Source organism: Peromyscus californicus, unplaced genomic scaffold (genome assembly GCF_007827085.1).
Source record: "Peromyscus californicus insignis strain IS unplaced genomic scaffold, ASM782708v3 Scaffold_4__1_contigs__length_199733344, whole genome shotgun sequence".
Taxonomy (NCBI): domain Eukaryota; kingdom Metazoa; phylum Chordata; class Mammalia; order Rodentia; family Cricetidae; genus Peromyscus; species Peromyscus californicus.
The window spans coordinates 188,242,269-188,261,075 of NW_026294562.1; positions in this window are offsets into that span (position 1 = coordinate 188,242,269).

Genomic DNA, 18,807 nt, shown 5'->3' on the forward strand with positions numbered 1-18,807 from the left:
CCCAGATGTACCACTCTTGGGGATATACCTGCTGCAAGCCATAAGAATATGAAATAGAGATTCAGCTGTATATGATAAAGCTATATCTAAAAATATCAAAGAACCCTTCTAGAAGGAAGCCATATATGAAGGAATATTTTATGTTATTTGGCTTTTAATATCAGCTGTCTTCTGCTATGAATTTCTTGTATGCTCATATATTACTAGGCCACAATTGCACACAGTATATATTTCTCAGACCTACTGCTGATCTTAACTAGGTAATACCCCTACAGAGACAATGCCTGTCTCCTAAGCCTAGGAGACAGTCAGGTTGTAGATGTGTAGCTTTGTTTCTTATGTAAATGAAGCTCAGACCTTCCTTCCCCAGACAGGCCAAATGGCATTCCAGTGTAATTGACTCAGAACAAAGGGGTTTTTACATAAACAGGTGCAGTGAAAACTGGGACAGAGTTCCTGACTCTGGTTTAGGTTTTAATATGGCTCAGCCTGAGGGGAGAAGAGCAAGGAAAGGAAAAACTTCGCAGATTGTCAGTGGATTTTGAGTCAGGTCAAGGGAGTAAGAGAGGTAGGAAAGATGAGAGATGGAGGAACAGAGGACAAAGATGAGATTGATAGCAGAAGAGCTTAGTTAAGGCTATGAGAAGACAGGAAAAGAAGAAACAGAGAGGAGCAATTTATAAAAACAGAAATAAAGCTGTGTAGATAGAATTTAATCTCAGAGGAATAAAGTGAACAGATGAAAGAGCATGGTGTACATAGAATCTATTCCTTCAGATTACCCCATCTGGCCATAGCATCTTACCCAGGACTCTGGGAGAAATCTCCTCAGGGCATGCCCCTGGGAAAATTTTGATATCTGGCATCTTTTAACATGGTACTCATAGGACCAGGGTGAAAGGACCAAGCAGATGCCATATCAGGCTGCTCAGTCTTCTCTCAGAGAGCAGGCATCAATTTCAGTTTCCTGAGACTTGAGCAAGCAGTTTCTGAGAGGGCCATGAACAAAAGACATAATCCTTGCAGTAGCTCCCTTTCTGCACGTACTCTGACTGCTCAAAGTTTAGACAGATGTTTACTGTCCAGGGCCCCTCACCAACTTAGAGTTATGTGCATGACATGCTAGGCCAGCCAGTCCCCATGGCAGCTCAAAGACAGAGCCTGGACCACTGAGCCTGCCCCCACAGTCAGTACGTGCTTGGCTAGCCAGCCCCCATGATGGCTCAAGGATAAAGCCTGGGACTTGTGCTTGACTGCCCCCAAAGTGATAATTGTAACCACCAACCAGTAAATTCAAAGGTTACATACCCTCACCCAATTAAAAGAGAACAGAGATAAAAATAAACCAATCCGAGTTGCACCCATGCAAACCACCCCCCCCCCCCAACCCCCCTGAAAGGCTTGTGGTTTTTGCCTTTAAAACGCTAGCCACACAAAGAAAGAGCAACTCCTCCCTGCCTCACTGTATTGGGTGTAGGAATGAGTTCCCTGTCTAGACTTGTATCTACAGAATAAACCTTGTTGCTGCATTCTGGACACCTATGGTCTTCAGTGATCTCTTTGGGGTCATGATCTGGGCATAACACAGGGCAAGACCAAGTACATCCAGAGAGAGGTGTCACTTGGCAGAGGCTACCAGAGAAGAGGCAAGCTTCCTCAGGGAGCTGTAAAGGTGACCACTGAGGAGTTCAGCTACAGAACAGACCTCACCAAAGGATGTTGCAGACTCAAGTAAGAATATTTCTTGCACTATGTGTCAGAATGAGTCTGAAGAAAAACAGATTTGATAGAAGTTACAGGACACAGGCTTAAAATGAAAGGCATTTCAATCAGCTCCAGTCAGTTTACAGGTTTAGATAAGGAAGCAACCAATTATCTTAATCCTAGGATAGCCCTAAAAGCAGCTGACCTTATGAAATAGCTTTACAGGCAGACTGTGATAAATGGCAGAAATTTGAACCCCTCCCTTCTATGGAGAAACCTGCCATTATTTCATTTGGGGTTTTTCAAAGAGATAACACCAGGAGACCTCCTGAGGATGTGTACTAGAGGCAATGAGGTTTGCTATTTTTCTCTGAGGTGGCAGTCCATGTTACACTTTGTTTTTTGTTTTTTTTTTTTTTTTCTGCTAAGATTTGTTGGAAACTAAAGGGTTAACTTGAACAGTAAAATTTTGAAATTGCCCTGAAGCTAGCTTGAGCTCCAGCAGCATTCATTTAAATAACCATACAAGCCACTCCTGCCAAAGCCAGTTTAAAACTAATTGCAATTTAAACTATTTCTTCAGCCACCTCCTGTTACTGTATTAAAAAAAATATCTTTTTCTCCCTTTTCCTCTTTCTGAGTTGAATGTTTTTACAAAGTTCCTGGTTATTTAGGAAGATCTTGGCCAAGTCCAAGAACTTCCAGTTAAGTCATTAAACATCCAGTTCTATGGAAGAAGGATGCTTCTCCCATGACCTGAAAATTCTATGTGCTTTTCCTTGGACCTCCAGAGACATCTAAAAACCAGGAAATCCTGCCTAAACAAATGCTTACATCTGCGCTTTTTTTCTCTTTGAAAAACTCTCTGTGGTAAGTGTTTCAGCTCACTTAGACCTGCAACTCCACTCCTCGCCCACCTTGCCATTCCCAGTAACTGGTGGCAAACTTGATACACTGGCCGCTGTCGTTGAAATAATCCTCTTCCTTTTGTCGTTCATATAATAACTATTGGGGTTTTTTTTACTTTGCTTATGTTATTTCATAATACACCATAAAGAATTCATTAAATAAATACTCACCTTATATACTGTATTTCTGAATAAGAGTTTTTGTTTCTGTATTAATATAATTTCAATACAAACTTATTGTTTTTAAGGCTAAACCTGACAGATATAAATCCTAAGTTCTAAGTTTATAAGAACAACTAACTTATAAACTGTTAATAATAAGTTTACTTATACTATTAAAAATAATTAAGAAATAGAAACTATTGATTAATTGATCAACTTAACTTTAAACTATTAAGGATAAGTTATACTTAAATTATAAGCTATTAAAGATAATTATTAGGATACAAGTTAAAGCTTGATTAACTTATAAATTATCCAATTCTCTAATGTATACAAAAAACTATGTTTATATAAATAGCATGTATGCTAAATATTAATATAATAAGTTCCTCACTTAACCCCTGACACTTTAAAAATGTTTAAGCTTCCCTCTTTAAACTATGCCATGCCTCTTATTGCCAGGATTTTGTGCAAATTAAGCTTTGAGATCATTTAGATTATATCCCCATTTACCAGCTCTAAAGATAATTTGCCTTGCATTCCAATTTCAAATGAAAGATAGCTCACCAGATTTCAAAATGACCTTTTTTTTTTTTTTTTTTCCGTTTTTCGAGACAGGGTTTCTCTGTGTAGCTTTGCGCCTTTCCTGGGACTCGCTTGGTAGCCCAGGCTGGCCTCGAACTCACAGAGATCCGCCTGGCTCTGCCTCCCGAGTGCTGGGATTAAAGGCGTGCGCCACCACCGCCCGGCTCAAAATGACCTTTTATTGTTCCTTTGATTAAAGGAATTCACTTTACATTGGCTGTTCTCAATAATCCATCACCTATATCTCCTGATGAATTAAATAAATAGATACTTTTGGATGTAAAGTTTTTATAAGGGTATGAAATTTTAGATAAAAAGAATATTCAGGAAAGTTAAAATTAACTTATGATATATAAATGAACAGTTATTGGGATAGATAAATGTAACATATAAACATGTTATAAATGATACATGACTCTCAATAAATAACCTAGAGATACTGAGAATGTATTTATCTATGGATAAAGTTTTTATTGAGGTCTGAGATATATAGGTTTTAGGAATGGACTTATGTATGTGTTAATACAAGAGTCTATGGACTTCTCCAGAAGGGACACTGGGGCTATTTATAGACCATAGCTCCTCTGCTGTACAAGATATTAAAGTTCTTCCTGGAGGGATTGAATCCTGACTTTACTTGAGAGATTAAGATCATCATATAACCCCCTACAAAAACAATTCAGATTCATGCAGAGAGGTACCCTACAGAGCTGCTGGTTTGGATTCTAGTGATGTGGCTTTGTGGGTTCAGGAAATTAAATATTCTAAACCAACTAAATGCTTAAAATACAGGGAAAGAAAATAATTCGCTTGCTAGATATAAGCATGGATGTTTCTTGCATTTCAGGAAAATATTGGCTGAGTACTTGAGACCACTAGTACTCCTTCATCTCTTACAGGCCTAGATCAAGCTAATATTGTTACCAGAAGCTCAGGATTATCAAGATGGTCAGATAGAGAAAATGATAACATATTCTGTCTAGATGTATCCCATCCTTACCTACCACCCTGGGGAAGAGATGTATTGCAACTAGTGGGTGTATTATTAATCTCTGCTATGGACTAATATCAGCTCAAAAGCTATAGATGGGTTCTACACAAAAATGGCTTATATAAACAAGCCCAAGACAGAATTGAGCCATTATTCCAGAAATTAAAGGTGACAGACATGGTCTAGGTTATCAGGATTTGTCCTGGGAGCCACGATCCCCCTCACTGCTGACCAAATTTCAGGAAAATCTGATGTTCCTATCTAGGTCAAACAATGGCCTTTGAATACTGAGAGAATTATAGCTGCTACCTGTCTGATGGAAGTAAAACCTAAAAGTAGGTCATATAGAGCTCCCCACCAGCCCTAGAATTACCCCAATATTTGTTACTTAGAAAAAAAATAGGCTAATAGACTGTTACAAGACCTTTAGAAATTAAATAAAATTTATTGGACCCAATGGGAACTTTATAGCCTGGCTTGCCATCTCCTATGAACATCCCTAGAAATCAAAATATAACTGTCATAGATTTACAAGATTGCTTCTTTACCATACCTTTACACCCTAAAGATTGTCAGCATTTTGCTTTTAGCCTGCCTTCTCCAAATTTTCAGGGACCCCATCAGATGTATCAATAAAAATCTTACCTCAGGGAAATAAAACTAGCCCAACCTTGTGTCAAAAGTTCATAAAATATATTCTGATGTTTATCTTGTTCATTATATGGATGATATATTGCTTTCTCATGCTGACAGAGTCATTTACAGTTTTCTCATAGTCTTCAACCCAATTATGTATCTCTCTATATAAAACAATATATATATTTCACAGGTGAGAGTATACTCATATCAAACTATGAAACTTATAAGTCTGTAGATTGGCAGATAGCCCTATAGAATATACTGGCACCTTTTCATATGTTTTTCCAACAACTACAAATTCTCTCCCTATGGGAGCTTACCTATGAGGCCTACATCCTTATGATTTATGGCTATAAGAGGTAACATAATATTCTTCACTGCTTTTCAATTTTAGGAATGTCTAGAGCATTTCAAGAGCACTTAAGAACTGGTCCTTAAGTTTTCGTATCTACCACTACAGGCATTCTTTATTACCCCCCATGTCAAGCTATGATGAAAAGAGAAAAAAAAAAAAACTCATCCTAAATACTCATCTCCCCATATCTTAAATCATGCTCTGTTTGTAATGAATATATTCTAAAGACTATACTAATTTTTTCTTCAGACATTTCTCCACAAAGTTACACCTAAGCATCTAGGACCTTCTCACTGGTAATTGGGAATGTCCTGATGTTTTCATAACAACAGAAATAGGACATGCTTACATGTTTTCACAGGACACTGACCCACCTTTATTGATCCTGGATTACATGATCACACCATATGACTAGGCCACTGTAGGACAAAGGTGTTCTAAAGCTGCCAGTCTGATTACAGACTGTTAATTACTCATAGATTCTTAAATATTGAGCTTTGACTTTATGAATAAATTGATACAATTCCAAGTCATTTTGATGAACTGTTCATCAATGATATCAAAACTTATAAAAATATGATTAGAAATAGTAATCCTGTCCTAAATATATTTTCATTAATTTTGATCAAAAGATAAACAGTATTATATACCCTGACACAAGTTATTACTGTCCTCTCATAGCTAATGGTTTGATATTGCTTTGATTACAAATTTAAATTATTAGTTCAACTCCAACTGCAGCCTTGGTCCCACAGATGCCCATGACTAATTCAGGTAACTCTTTATCTAACAATGTCTCTTTAATATACTGTTTAACAAAATTTATGGCCTGAAGCAGGAGCCATCAGTAAATACTAGTGCTGCTGGAGGAGGCAAAGGATCAGATTTAGTTCTACATGGAAAGATGACAGGATGTAAGCATATGAATTTTAACAGATAATGGGCAAGTAATTCATTTGAGAAAGTGTTAGTATTTCCTATCTGAGCTATTTGCCAATTTACAGACTCATAAGATAGTATGCTGTTCAACTGTATACAGAAGGATTATCACATGGACATCTTGTCCAAATAATTCTTTACTCCATCTCCTTCATTTGCCCAAAAGGAATGCAAACAGAGATACATTCTGTCACAATCTTTTTGTGAGTTACAGGTAAATGTAGCCATTCTAGAGGCTCTCCTTGACACAAGCAGGCAGTGGGACTGTACTCAGTAGGCAGAATAACCAGATTCCATGGTTTGTTATAATCTACATGAAGGTGTCTTTAGGATTAAGTCCCTCCTCTAGTAGAGTCAAGGGTGCTTTAGCCTTGGGTGTTAATTTTTGTGGTGATCTTGGATTAGGGTCATCACAAAGAATGTCAAATAGGGGTTTGAATACAACCATGGGTATATCCAAATGGGTACATACCCAGGATATATCACCAAGCAGTTTTTTGAGAATCCTTTTAAGTTTTTAAACAGTCCATTCTCAATTGAAAAGATTGTGGGGAAACAAAATCCATATGAATAACACATCCCAAATATGAAAAGGGTAGTTAAATTAGGATTTTTCTCAGGGGCCCCTTGAAGACCATATAAAACCAATTGTTTCACCAGAAATTGTAATGCTTGTTGTGATTAGACTCTGTCAGCAAAAGAAATCAATATATCATTCATATAATGAACAAGATAAACATCAGAATACATTTTATGAACTTAACAAAAAGTGCTGCATCCACAAACTTTTGGCACAAGTTTGGAATAGTTTTGCTTCCTTGAGGTAAAGTTTACCACTTATACCTCTGATAGGTCTCTGAAAATTTAGAGAAGGCAAGTTAAAAGTGAAATGCTGACAATGTTTAGCATGTTTGGGTTGGTAAAGAAGCAATCTTGTAAGTCTGTGACAATTATATTTTGATTTCTAGGGATGGTCATAGGAGATGGGAAGCCAGGCTATAAAGTTCCCATTGGCTCCATGATTACATTTTATTTTCTAAGACCCTGTAACATTCTCTATTTGTCTGATTTTTTTTCTCAAATACAAATATTCTGGTGTCCCAAGGTGTAGATGTAACCAACCGTCTTATCAAATAAGAAACACAGAGCCGATTCAGAGAAGAAAGCCAAGAGGTCAGAGCTAAGAGCCTCACCCTTCCTGCTTCAGCGATCCTCTTCAGTCAAGAGAGCTCTCCGAAAGGGACCTACTTCCCCTGTGTATGTCTTTATATACTCTAGCTGTTCTGCCTTCTCATTGGTTGTAAACCCAAACATGTGACTGCCTCGTCACTGCCTGAATGTACCGCCCTCCAGGTCCTTAAAGGTGTGCGCCACCGCCACCATGCACTTGCTATGGCTCTAATAGCGCTGACCCCCAGGCAACTTTATTTATTAACATACAATTAAAATCACATTTTTGTACAAGTAAAATACCACCACACCAAGGACTGGTGGAGGGCTCTATATGCCCTTATTAACTTGTTTCTCCAGCAGACAGGTAATAGCTTCAATTTTCTCAGCATTCAAGGACCATTGTTCAACCCAGATAGGAGCATCAGACTTCCATGTAATGGTTCAGCAGTGAGATGAACAGTGGCCCCTAGGATAAATTTTGATACCCTAAGTCATGTATGTCATTTTTAATTTCTGAAATAATTGACTCAATTCTGCCTTAGGCTTGTTTACACAAGCCTTTTTCAGGGTTAAAACTCATCTATAGCATTTGAGCTGAAACTAGTTCATTAGCAAAGATTAATAATATATACATTTATTGCAGCAATCTGTTCCCCACAGGAAGGTATCAAGGGAAGGGCATATGGACAGAATGTGCCATGATTTTCTCTATCAGACTACCTTAATATTCCTGAGCTTCTGGCTACATTATTAGCTTGACCTAGATCCACTAGAGAGGAAGGAGGAACAGTCGTCTCCCAAGTACTCAATCAATCTTTTCCTGAAATTCAAGAAATGTCCCATGCCTGTGTCTAGCAAACCAGTTGTTTTCTTTCCCTGTACTTTAAGAGTTTTAAAATTCTTAGTTTCCTGAATCCAAAAAGGCATTTCCCTAGAATTGAAACCAGCAGCTCCCTTTGGAGCTGCATAGGCTGTTCTTTGTTGTCTTTCATGGGAGCAGCAGCAGCTGTTCTACATGTTGTCTTGCATGAATCTGAATTGTTTTTGTAGGGGTCAGAGAACAGAACAGCCACTAGGTAGACATAGAGGCCAGAAAATGGTGGCACACACACCTTTAATCCTAGCATTCCACAGGCAGAGATCCAGATGTATCTCTGTGAGTTCAAAGCCACACTGGAAACAGCTACGCATGGTGATTCATGCCTTTAATCTCAGGAAGTGATGGCAGGAAGCAGAAAGGTACATAAGGCACGAGGACCAGCAACTAGAAGCTTTTGGCCTGGTTAAGCTTTTAGGCTTTTGAGCAACAGTCCAGCTGAGATCCTTTCCGGTTAGGACTCAGAGGCTTGCAGTTGGAGGATACAGGATCAGCTGAGAAGTTGGCAAGGTGAGGTGGCTGTGGCTTGTTCTGCTTCTCTGATCTTCCAGCATTCACCCCAACATCTGGCTTCTGGGTTTGTTTTTATTAGTAAGACCTTTTAAGATTCATGCTACAAAAACTTTATCCATATTCTAACCTTTATGACTTATTTTATAATTTTAGACCTAACCTAGGCATACATCCTCAGTCCATATAGGGTATTTACTCAGACTCATTTATCATTTATAACATATCTAGATGTTTATATGCTATAAGTATCTATCCCCAAAACTTGTGAAAACGTGTCATAAGTTATTTTTTGTCTTTTCTAAACATTCTTTATATCTAATCCTTCATATTCTTACAAAAACTTTTACATCTCAAAACATCTTTATATTTAAATCATTAGGAGACATAGGTGATTGATAACTGACAGTAGTCAATGTAGAGTGAATTCCTTTAAACAAAGGAACAGTAAAAAGTTACTTTGAAATCTGTTTGGTGAGCTAATTTTATTTGAAATTGGGTAGTAAGGCAAATTGTTTTGAGAACTGGTAAATGGAAATATAATCTAAATGATCCCAAGGTATAATTTGGGAAAAACCTTGGCAATAAGAAGCACGGCATAGTTTTTTCTATAGTGGGAAGCTTAAACATTTTAAATGCCAGGGGACTAAGTAAGGAATTGATATATTAATGTTTAGCATACTAAGCATGTATATAAACAAAGTTTTGTATACATTAGAGAATTTGATCATTTATAAGATGATCAAGCTTTAGCTTCTATGCTAATATTTTTATTTAATAGCTTATGATTTAAGTAAAACTTATTCTTAACAGTTTATAATTTAATTTGGCCAATTATTCAATAAGTTGTATGTCTTAGTTATCTTTAAGAGTTTATAATTAAAGTAAACTTATTCTTAACAGTTTATAACTTAATTGCCCTTATAAACTTAGAACTTTAAGTTTTATCCCTGTTAGGTTTAGTCTTAAAAATAATAAATTTGTATTGAAGTTATTTTAATACAGAAACAGGCACTCCTATCAGAAATATAGTACATAAGGAGAGTGACAAGTTAATTAATCCTTCATGGTATATCATGAAATAAGATAAGCCCAGGAAAGAACCCAAAATGATTGTTTCATGAGTGAAAAGGGAGAAGGATCTATTTTAAGCTATGTCAGACTGATTGTATCAGGCCATCCAGTCACAAGGAATGGCAAGGTGAGAGAGAGGGTTGAAGCCCCAGGCTGAACTGAAAGCTCAGATGCAGACAGCAGAGATGTACAGAGATTAATTTCAGGCAGGCAGTTAGGCTCAGAGGAAAAAAAAAGATGGTAGATGTTCAGAAAAGAAGTAAGCATTTATTGTGGCAGGATTTCTCATTCATCAAATGTCTTTGAGGTCCAAGAAACCCATTCAGAATTTACAGATCATGGGAAGAGCATCTTCCTCCCACAGATCTGCTTCTGAGTAAGTTAACTGGAAGTTCTTGGACTCGCCCAAGATTTTTGTAAATAACCAAGAACTTCGTAGTAACAGTCAACCTAGGAAGAGAAAGAAAGAGAAAGAGACACTTTTATTAATGCAGCAAGAGGAGGAGAGCTAAGAAATAGCTTATGACTGTTGGGGAACTGACATTATTTTTTAAAGGGACTCTGGCAGTGAGGCTGGTTTTGTTATTTAAATGAGGGCTGCTGGAGCAACTAGGGAATTGCAAGGCAGTTTTAAAGTGCAAGGTTTGCCCTTTTGTTTCCAGTGAGTCTTAGCAAAAAAGGCTGTTTGTAGCAGGAGCTGCCACTTTGGGAAGCTTGGGAGAATGAAGCAAACTTCATTGGCCCTAGTTTACATTCTCAAAAGGTCCTGTTGTGTGATAATATTGTTTTATCTATTTGTAAGACCCTGAATGAAATAACAGCAGATTTCACCCTAGGAGGAGGGGGTAGAGCCTCTTCCACCTGTCATTGTCTGCCAGTGAATCCATCCCATAAGGTCAGTGGCTCTCATGGGTCCCCTTAATCTTTCTTTACATTTCCCAGGGGGCCTTTTGGAATTAAGACAGTCTATTGCTTCCTCATCAAGTCTGTAAACTGACTGGAGCTGACTGAATTGCCTCTCATCTTAAGCCCATATGCTGTAACTTCTACTGAAAGCTATTTCTCTTTAGACTAGTCCTGACCCATGGTACAAGAAATATTCTTAGGGGATGGAGTGCTAAAGGGGAAAGAAAATTCAAACTACTCACTGCTTGATGGGGAGATACAGGATCCCTGGGGTCTGCAGCACCCTTCAGTGAGGTTCACTTGTAGCTGAAGACTTCAGAGGTCACATTTACAACACCCCCCACCCCCAGGAAGGTGGGTCTCTTCACTAGACAGCTTCCACCAAGTGACACCTTTCCCTGGATATACTTGGATGATTTCATGAGTACCATGTTCAAAGGCACCGGGTAACAAATTTCCCACCAGTACCTGCTGGTGGAGATTTCTCCCAGGGCCCAGAATAGACACTATCAGCAGTGAAGAATTAAATCTGAGGGATATCAAAAGAATCTGAGCACAGTGAGCTCTTTATTTCATTCACTTTCCTCTAAGTCAATTCTATCTACACAGCTTCTTTTCTGTTCTCATACTTAGCTTCTCCCTGTCCCTTCTTCTGCTGTTCTCTCATTGTTCTATCTTAGTTCTTTCCATCTTCATTCTTCTCTCTGTCTCAAGTTTCTACCTTTCATACACATACAATCAGCAATTCTCTGGTTGCACCACTTTCTCTAAGGGCAGAAGAACTTCAATCTGTTGCTAGGCAGCCTGCATCACAATGAGTAGTATTTGGTTAGTAAAAGCACTTTTGCTGTGAGTTAATTGCAAAAGGGGGAATCTTTAGAACTGGGTATAACACCTGGACTAAGATAAAAGAGGGAGGATAAAAGCTTAATTTGCACAAGAAACAAAGCTTGGCAAACTTCATCTGCCTGGCCTTGTGCGTTGTCTCCTTGGGTCAGTAGAAATTCTTACCTTATCTCAGTAACTGGCAGTTGGCCAAAACACCACCCCAGAATTGTAAGTAGTAAATCTGTTAAAATAGAGTCTTACATTAATAAACTGTGGTGAAGGTAAGGAGTTCAGGATTAAATGTTAGTGGTAATTTTCTCTTATCTGTAGGTGAGAGGAGCTAATGCTTATTTATCTGCAGTCTGTCCTAGGATATAGGAGAAGTATCTCAGATGAAATACTTTTGTCTGGAGAATGGCCATGGCCAGATGTTTGCTAATAAAGAATAAACACAGCTGGAGAATTTTATACAATATACCCTAATAGCATATGGGAAGTTGTGCCCAGGAAACGATCAACCATCTTGTTAGAAGTTCATGGGGAAAGAATCAAATGGGAAAGATCCAATAGATTCATTGCATTGCAGGAAATAGCTAATATATTCAAAAGCCAATATTACCAATATTCCTTAAATTTTGGCTTCCCTCTGGAAAAGTTCTTGACTCTTGCAGGTAATAGCTTTTGCCATTTTCAGCTGAATTCCTACTTCATATTTCTGTGACTTCCAGCATCCAGGTACTGTTTTGTCTAGATAAGGAATAAAATAATTCATTCTCATTTTAAGTATGCAAGTGATATGCTTTACTTAGTATCCAGTTATTACCTCACTCATCACCCTGAAAAGGTCAAAACAAAAAGTTAAGTAGGTAGCACCTTTTCTTTTTAAGATTAGCTGAAATGAATATGGGAGTTTTGTCAGCTGGTTGAATCAGCACCCTTCATGAGCTGTTCACATTCTTTGAGGCCTACTGTACTCTTCAACTAGAAGCTGTGACTTTCCCCTTTTCCACCTGTTGAGTGAAACAGCCAGACAAGTGCTGTCAATAAAAATGCCCTTCTTGTGGTTTTATTCCTCAGGTGATCTTGGCTGCTTGGTTATTTCACAGAAAGCTCTTTGTTCTACATTCTAACTTCAAGGGAAACTGAAATGGTTAATGGCAATGAACTTGTACATCAGAAGGTCCTAGTCACCTCATAACTGATCTAGCCTGCACAAATACCAGAAAACAAGTAGGACTAATATCTCTCACATTGTAAAAAAATCAATTCAAAATGTACGATGGTTTTAGTGCAATCTTGATTTTTGTTTACCATCATTTTATTGAGAACTTTAGCATTGTCAGGGATATTGATTTATAAATTCCCTTTGCTTTTGTTCTGTCTTTATCTGGTTTTGCATCAGTATAATGCTTACTTTATAAAAAGAGTTTGAAAGAATTTATTACAACCATTATGGAAATCAGTTTTGGAGTTTCTCAAAAAAAGTGGAATATGAAACTACTATTTGACCAAGGTTTTCTACTCTTGGGCTTATACCCAGAAAACTCCTTATCGTACCATAGAGATATTTTCACATCCATTTTCACTGCTGCTCTAATTATTACAACAAGGAAATGGAGGCCACTTACATATCAAGAAACAGATAAATTGATAATTAAATTTGTGCTCAGAAAGAAATTGGACTATTTTTGAACTACAGTTTAAGAGGAAATCACAAAGTGTTTAGGAAAATTAATGTATTTATAAGGGATAATTTTAAGACAGGTCACACAAGCATAGAATGAAAAAAAGTTACACGGTCTCCTGCATATGTAGATACTATCCTCTAATGTCTACATGAATATACACAAATTAGTGTAAATGAAACATCAGTATAACATTTAGAAAGGAATCAAAGAAAAGTAGCATTAGGTGATGAGCAGGTATATTGATCTAAGATTTATGAAAGAGGATATAAAAATAATTATTTTTCTATTTTCTTCTCTAACATTTTCCCTTTCCTTTTCTATGGTGCCTAATGGCATACCAATGCAATTGCTAGTGAGAATGTAAAACCCTAAGCAATGCCACATGGCTTTAGCATGGCTATTCTAACTACACAGAAGTTCAGTGAAATATACAAAATTTTGGCCTGGGCAAGTATTCCTTAGAGTGGCTAACTCATTGTAGTGCTTTAATGCTTTTATTTGTGAGTTCATGATAATAAAGTGATTTTAGTTTAAAACAAACAGGTATCACAATTCATCCAAATTCAGGGATGGCCAATATACAGCTATCAGTAAATGTACTGCATCACACAGAAGCACTCAAAGACAGAATTCACTTGATTATCATGATTGCCAAAAACCTGTGTTTCTTTTTCTTTTTTGAACATTTTATTAAAAAATTGATCCTATTTTCCCACAATATATCCTGATTACAGTTTCACTTCCCTTTATTCCTCCCCATTTCTCCCCACCTTCCCTCTCATGCAACTGTTCCACTGCCTTTCTGTCATTACAAAAGAACAGACTTCTAAGACATAATAACAAACCATAACGAAATAACATACAAAGAGATAAAATAAAACCATCACATGGAATTTGGACAGGGCATATTAACAAAAGGAAAATAGTACAATATAAGGCAAAAGAATCTGAGATCCAATCATTCACAAATCAGAAATCCCATAGAAATATAAAACTGGGATGGACCTGTGTAGGTCCTATGCTTTTGGTTCATTCTCTGTTAGTTGACATGATCTTTGCTCAGTTGACTTAGAGGGCTTTGGTTCCTGGTGTCATCCATCCTCTCTGGCTATACTACTACTCTTGTCTCCACTTCCATGAAATTTCCTGAGCTCTGAATGGACAGATCAGGTTGAGACAACCCATTTTTAAGCCGAGATGTCAGAAAATACTTTTAACAAAATCTAACACCCCTTGATCATTAATGTCATAAAGTGCTGTGGAATGTTCTGTATGGCAAATGTGTTGCTAATTAGTCAATAAATAAAACACTGATTGGCCATTGGCTAGGCAGGAAGTGTAGGCGGGACAAGGAGGAGAATAAAGCTGGGAAGTGGAAGGCTGAGTCAGAGAGACACTGCCAGCCGCCACGATGAGAAACAGCATGTGAAGATGCCGGTAAGCCACGAGCCATGTGGCAAGGTATAGATTTATGGAAATGGATTAATTTAAGCTGTAAGAACAGTTAGCAAGAAGCCTGCCACGGCCATACAGTTTGTAACCAATATAAGTCTCTGTGTTTACTTGGTCGGGTCTGAGGGGCTGTGGGACTGGCAGGTGATAGAGATTTGTCCTGACTGTGGGCCAGGCAGGAAAACTCTACCTACAAATGGCGTCCAACGTGGTGGCAAGAGTTTCCACCTAAAAACTGACAAAAAAAAGATTCTAAAATGGAGCTAAAAACAACTTCCTAATTGTCTCTCTCAAATGAGCGGCAGCTGCCTGTTTGAGCTACTGGTGGGTTCCTAGAGTGCGTGCTCGACCTGCTGTATGGCGGGAATGAGGCCTCTGCAAGTGGCACATTAAGCTGCATGGTGGATTTAGCCTTTGCTGGTACAAAACAAAAAAAGAGGTTTCTGGACTACACGCTGCTTGGATAAAAGCATAGACCCACACTAGCTCCCAGAGCTCGTGGTAAACCACCGCCATGTTGGGAAGCTGAGGTGGGCGGAGCCAGCAGCCACAGCTGCTGCAGCTTAAAGCAATAGATTCACAATAAGACAGATTCAGATGTAATAGTTTACAATGTGTGTAAAAGATACGTAGGCTTGAAAGAGACAAAAAAGATGATATATAGAGTTATAGAAACAAATACATAGTTTTAAAAAATAAAGTCTTTAAAGAGACAGTAAAGGTAGTATAAAAAATAAGCCATGTAAAAATGGATATTACACAGAGAATCTGCATTGTGTTGTCTTTGGGACTTTTAACTGCAGAAAAACATTTGATTGTAAAAGCTGTTGAGTTATGCCAAAATGTATATTTTAAAGGTACCTTGACTTCAAAATTTGAATATAAGGATATGTTACTTTGGAAAGGAGACTCTGCTTTTGTTCCCACAGAAAGCCAGAGGCTATGGATTTGTTCCAGATTAAGATACATCAGGTTTGACCAGCCAAGACCCCCTGAAAGGTCTCCGATGACACCATGGCCCAGATGATCCAACATCCAGAACGATTTGAAGGCAACTGGCTCAGACGATACAGCCTCATGGACTATTTCATAATCCTAAAATTTTCTTTGTTTCCCCATAAGATACAGCGCCCCCCTCCAGCAGGAAGTAGTAAGAGAAGCTACGCCCAAATTCCCAAATTATATGTAATTTTACTTTGTTAAGGTTAAAACCTTCCTTTTTGAAAAAAGAAAAAAAGGGGAAGTGCTGTGGAATGTTCTGTATGGCAAATGTGTTGCTAATTAGTCAATAAATAAAACACTGATTGGCCATTGGCTAGGCAGGAAGTGTAGGCGGGACAAGGAGGAGAATAAAGCTGGGAAGTGGAAGGCTGAGTCAGAGAGACACTGCCAGCCGCCACGATGAGAAACAGCATGTGAAGATGCCGGTAAGCCACGAGCCATGTGGCAAGGTATAGATTTATGGAAATGGATTAATTTAAGCTGTAAGAACAGTTAGCAAGAAGCCTGCCACGGCCATACAGTTTGTAACCAATATAAGTCTCTGTGTTTACTTGGTCGGGTCTGAGGGGCTGTGGGACTGGCAGGTGATAGAGATTTGTCCTGACTGTGGGCCAGGCAGGAAAACTCTACCTACAATAAAGTGTCTAGAGATGAATGGATCATATGTCAACATAATAAAGGCTACATATTGTAAACATGCAGCCAAGGATTAGGACCCAAGAATCCAAGAAATAAGAGTCACAACATTACTAACCACCTTCATTTATATTTAACATTTGTAGTTGTCAACAGTTTTTCTAAATAGTAGCTTGATGGGGAAATGACCTGCAAAACTTTGGAAAACTCAAAGAGTATATATTTTCTATTTGAGCCATGTGGATAAAGAGAAGAGGTTCATAGAAATAAATAGAAAAGTGGGGGAAGAAAAATGACCACAATAAAATGAAGGGGATTGGGGAGAACAGGACAAGACAATGATGGGCATGAGTTGATGAAAAACACATCAAAGAGCTCATGCTTGAGATGAAAACAAGGAAGAATGGTGGAATGACCTACTCTGCAGCTACCAAGGCCCAGAACAAGGGATATGCGTTGGCCAACCCTAACATCCACCCAATCAGTGATCTGTTGGCATAGGTGAAGGGACCAGTACTGCAGACCCAAAGCTATAAGATTTCCACAACACAGGGCAATAGCAGGATAATCAAGAGGAATTCCAGACCACTGACTCTCATCAATGAACACTGGCAAGTAAAGATAAATGGATAAAAGGTTTTGCTGCATGACTCACATAAGCTGAAGTTTTCCTGGCCCTGCCTGGCCCACAGTCAGGACACATCTCTCTCACCCACCAGTCCTTCAGCCAAGTGAACACCAAGTAGCAGGCTTCTTGCTATCTGTTCTTATATCTTAAATTAACCCATTTCTATTAATCTATAAGTTGATACATGGCTCGTGGCTTACTGGTATCTTAACATCTGCTTCTCATAGCAGCAGCTGGCAGTGTCTCCTGATTCAGCCTTCCTGATGCCAGAATTCTCCTCTCTCTTTGTCCCACCTATCCTTCCTGCCTGGCTACTGGCCAAGCAGCACTTTATTTATTAACCAATCAGAGCAACACATTCACAGCAACTCATTGTGTCATACCATAACTTCCATGATGAGATTGATTTTTTTCCTTCTCATTTTTTTCTTTTTCCTCTTAAATTTTGTTTTATTTTATTTGTGGGGGAAGGTTTCATTGGCAGGGGTGGATATGAAGGGACAGGGAAATGAATGGTATAAAGAAGCATGATGTGAAAGACACCAAGAATAAATAAAAAGAAAGAAAATAAAAGAGAAAAGAGAACTGTCCCAAAGAAAATGACACAGACTTGATGTGTCAAGAGTATGTATTAGTGTCATAGACGACTTGAGTTGCTTAGAAGTTGAGCATAAAAGAATGTGGAGTGGAATACAGAGGACATAGATGTTAGTCTAATATATTTGAATTAGAAGGAGGCACAATACAAGGGGATGAATGACACAGTTGATTGACAAGGGACTGACGTCTAGGAAGGTCATTGGTAAGGACTGTGAACTAACAAAACCATAGAGTCACTCAGAGTTTGCAGGGTGGAAAAAGGATGCAATAGAGACTAGTGAGGTATGATGAGGTGTAGTGGATTTGTGAAAATCACAGTGGTAGAAATACAGTGGATATAGACAATTAATTCACAATGATTCTGTGAAGCCATTTAACCCTTTTTGACCCTAGATATTGGTCTATAGTATAATGCACTTACCAGTCCTCAGAGAGTATATGACACAAATACCATTTACTCTGAGTCTAAGTCTCATGCTTGCCCAGTTTTAGACACTAATAGCTGTCACCATGCCTAGGTTTCTTCCAGATATTGATTTAAATGTTGGATTCATAACTGTGTAATATAATATCTGAGCCTGTCTTTGGAAAGGGACATACATAATGGGACTCATTGTTTTGTTTATTTACTATACTATGATTGAGAAGATCTAACACCAGAGGAGTACCATGTTGTGCTCAAACATCCCCATCTGGGATACAGTGAATGACTGTCCAGTTGTACAGAATCTATATATTCTTCACTGTGATCTTCATTTAAACAAAAGCTATTTATAGATTAATACAATCCCAATGAAAACCCCAATCTTCACACAGCAGCCCCTAAGAGGCACAAGTACCACCTCCACCAATTGGAAGAAGAGGTGAATGACTTGTTTCCCAGCTAACTGTCCCAATCTCTAAGCCTTAACTCACATCCTGTGCCCCTCACCCTCCAATCTCAGTCCCAATAACTAGCTAGCCAGTAAGAGTCCTGTGGATAGGCCACTCCACCACTTCCTCTACCCATTGAACTCTTCAAGACCTACTCTACCACACAAACCCAGCAACTCATCATCTTTCCCCAGCCAACAATCTCCTGCAAAATCAGCAATCTCTAGAGGCACAAACACCACCTCCACCAATTGGAAGAAGAGGTGAATAACTGGTA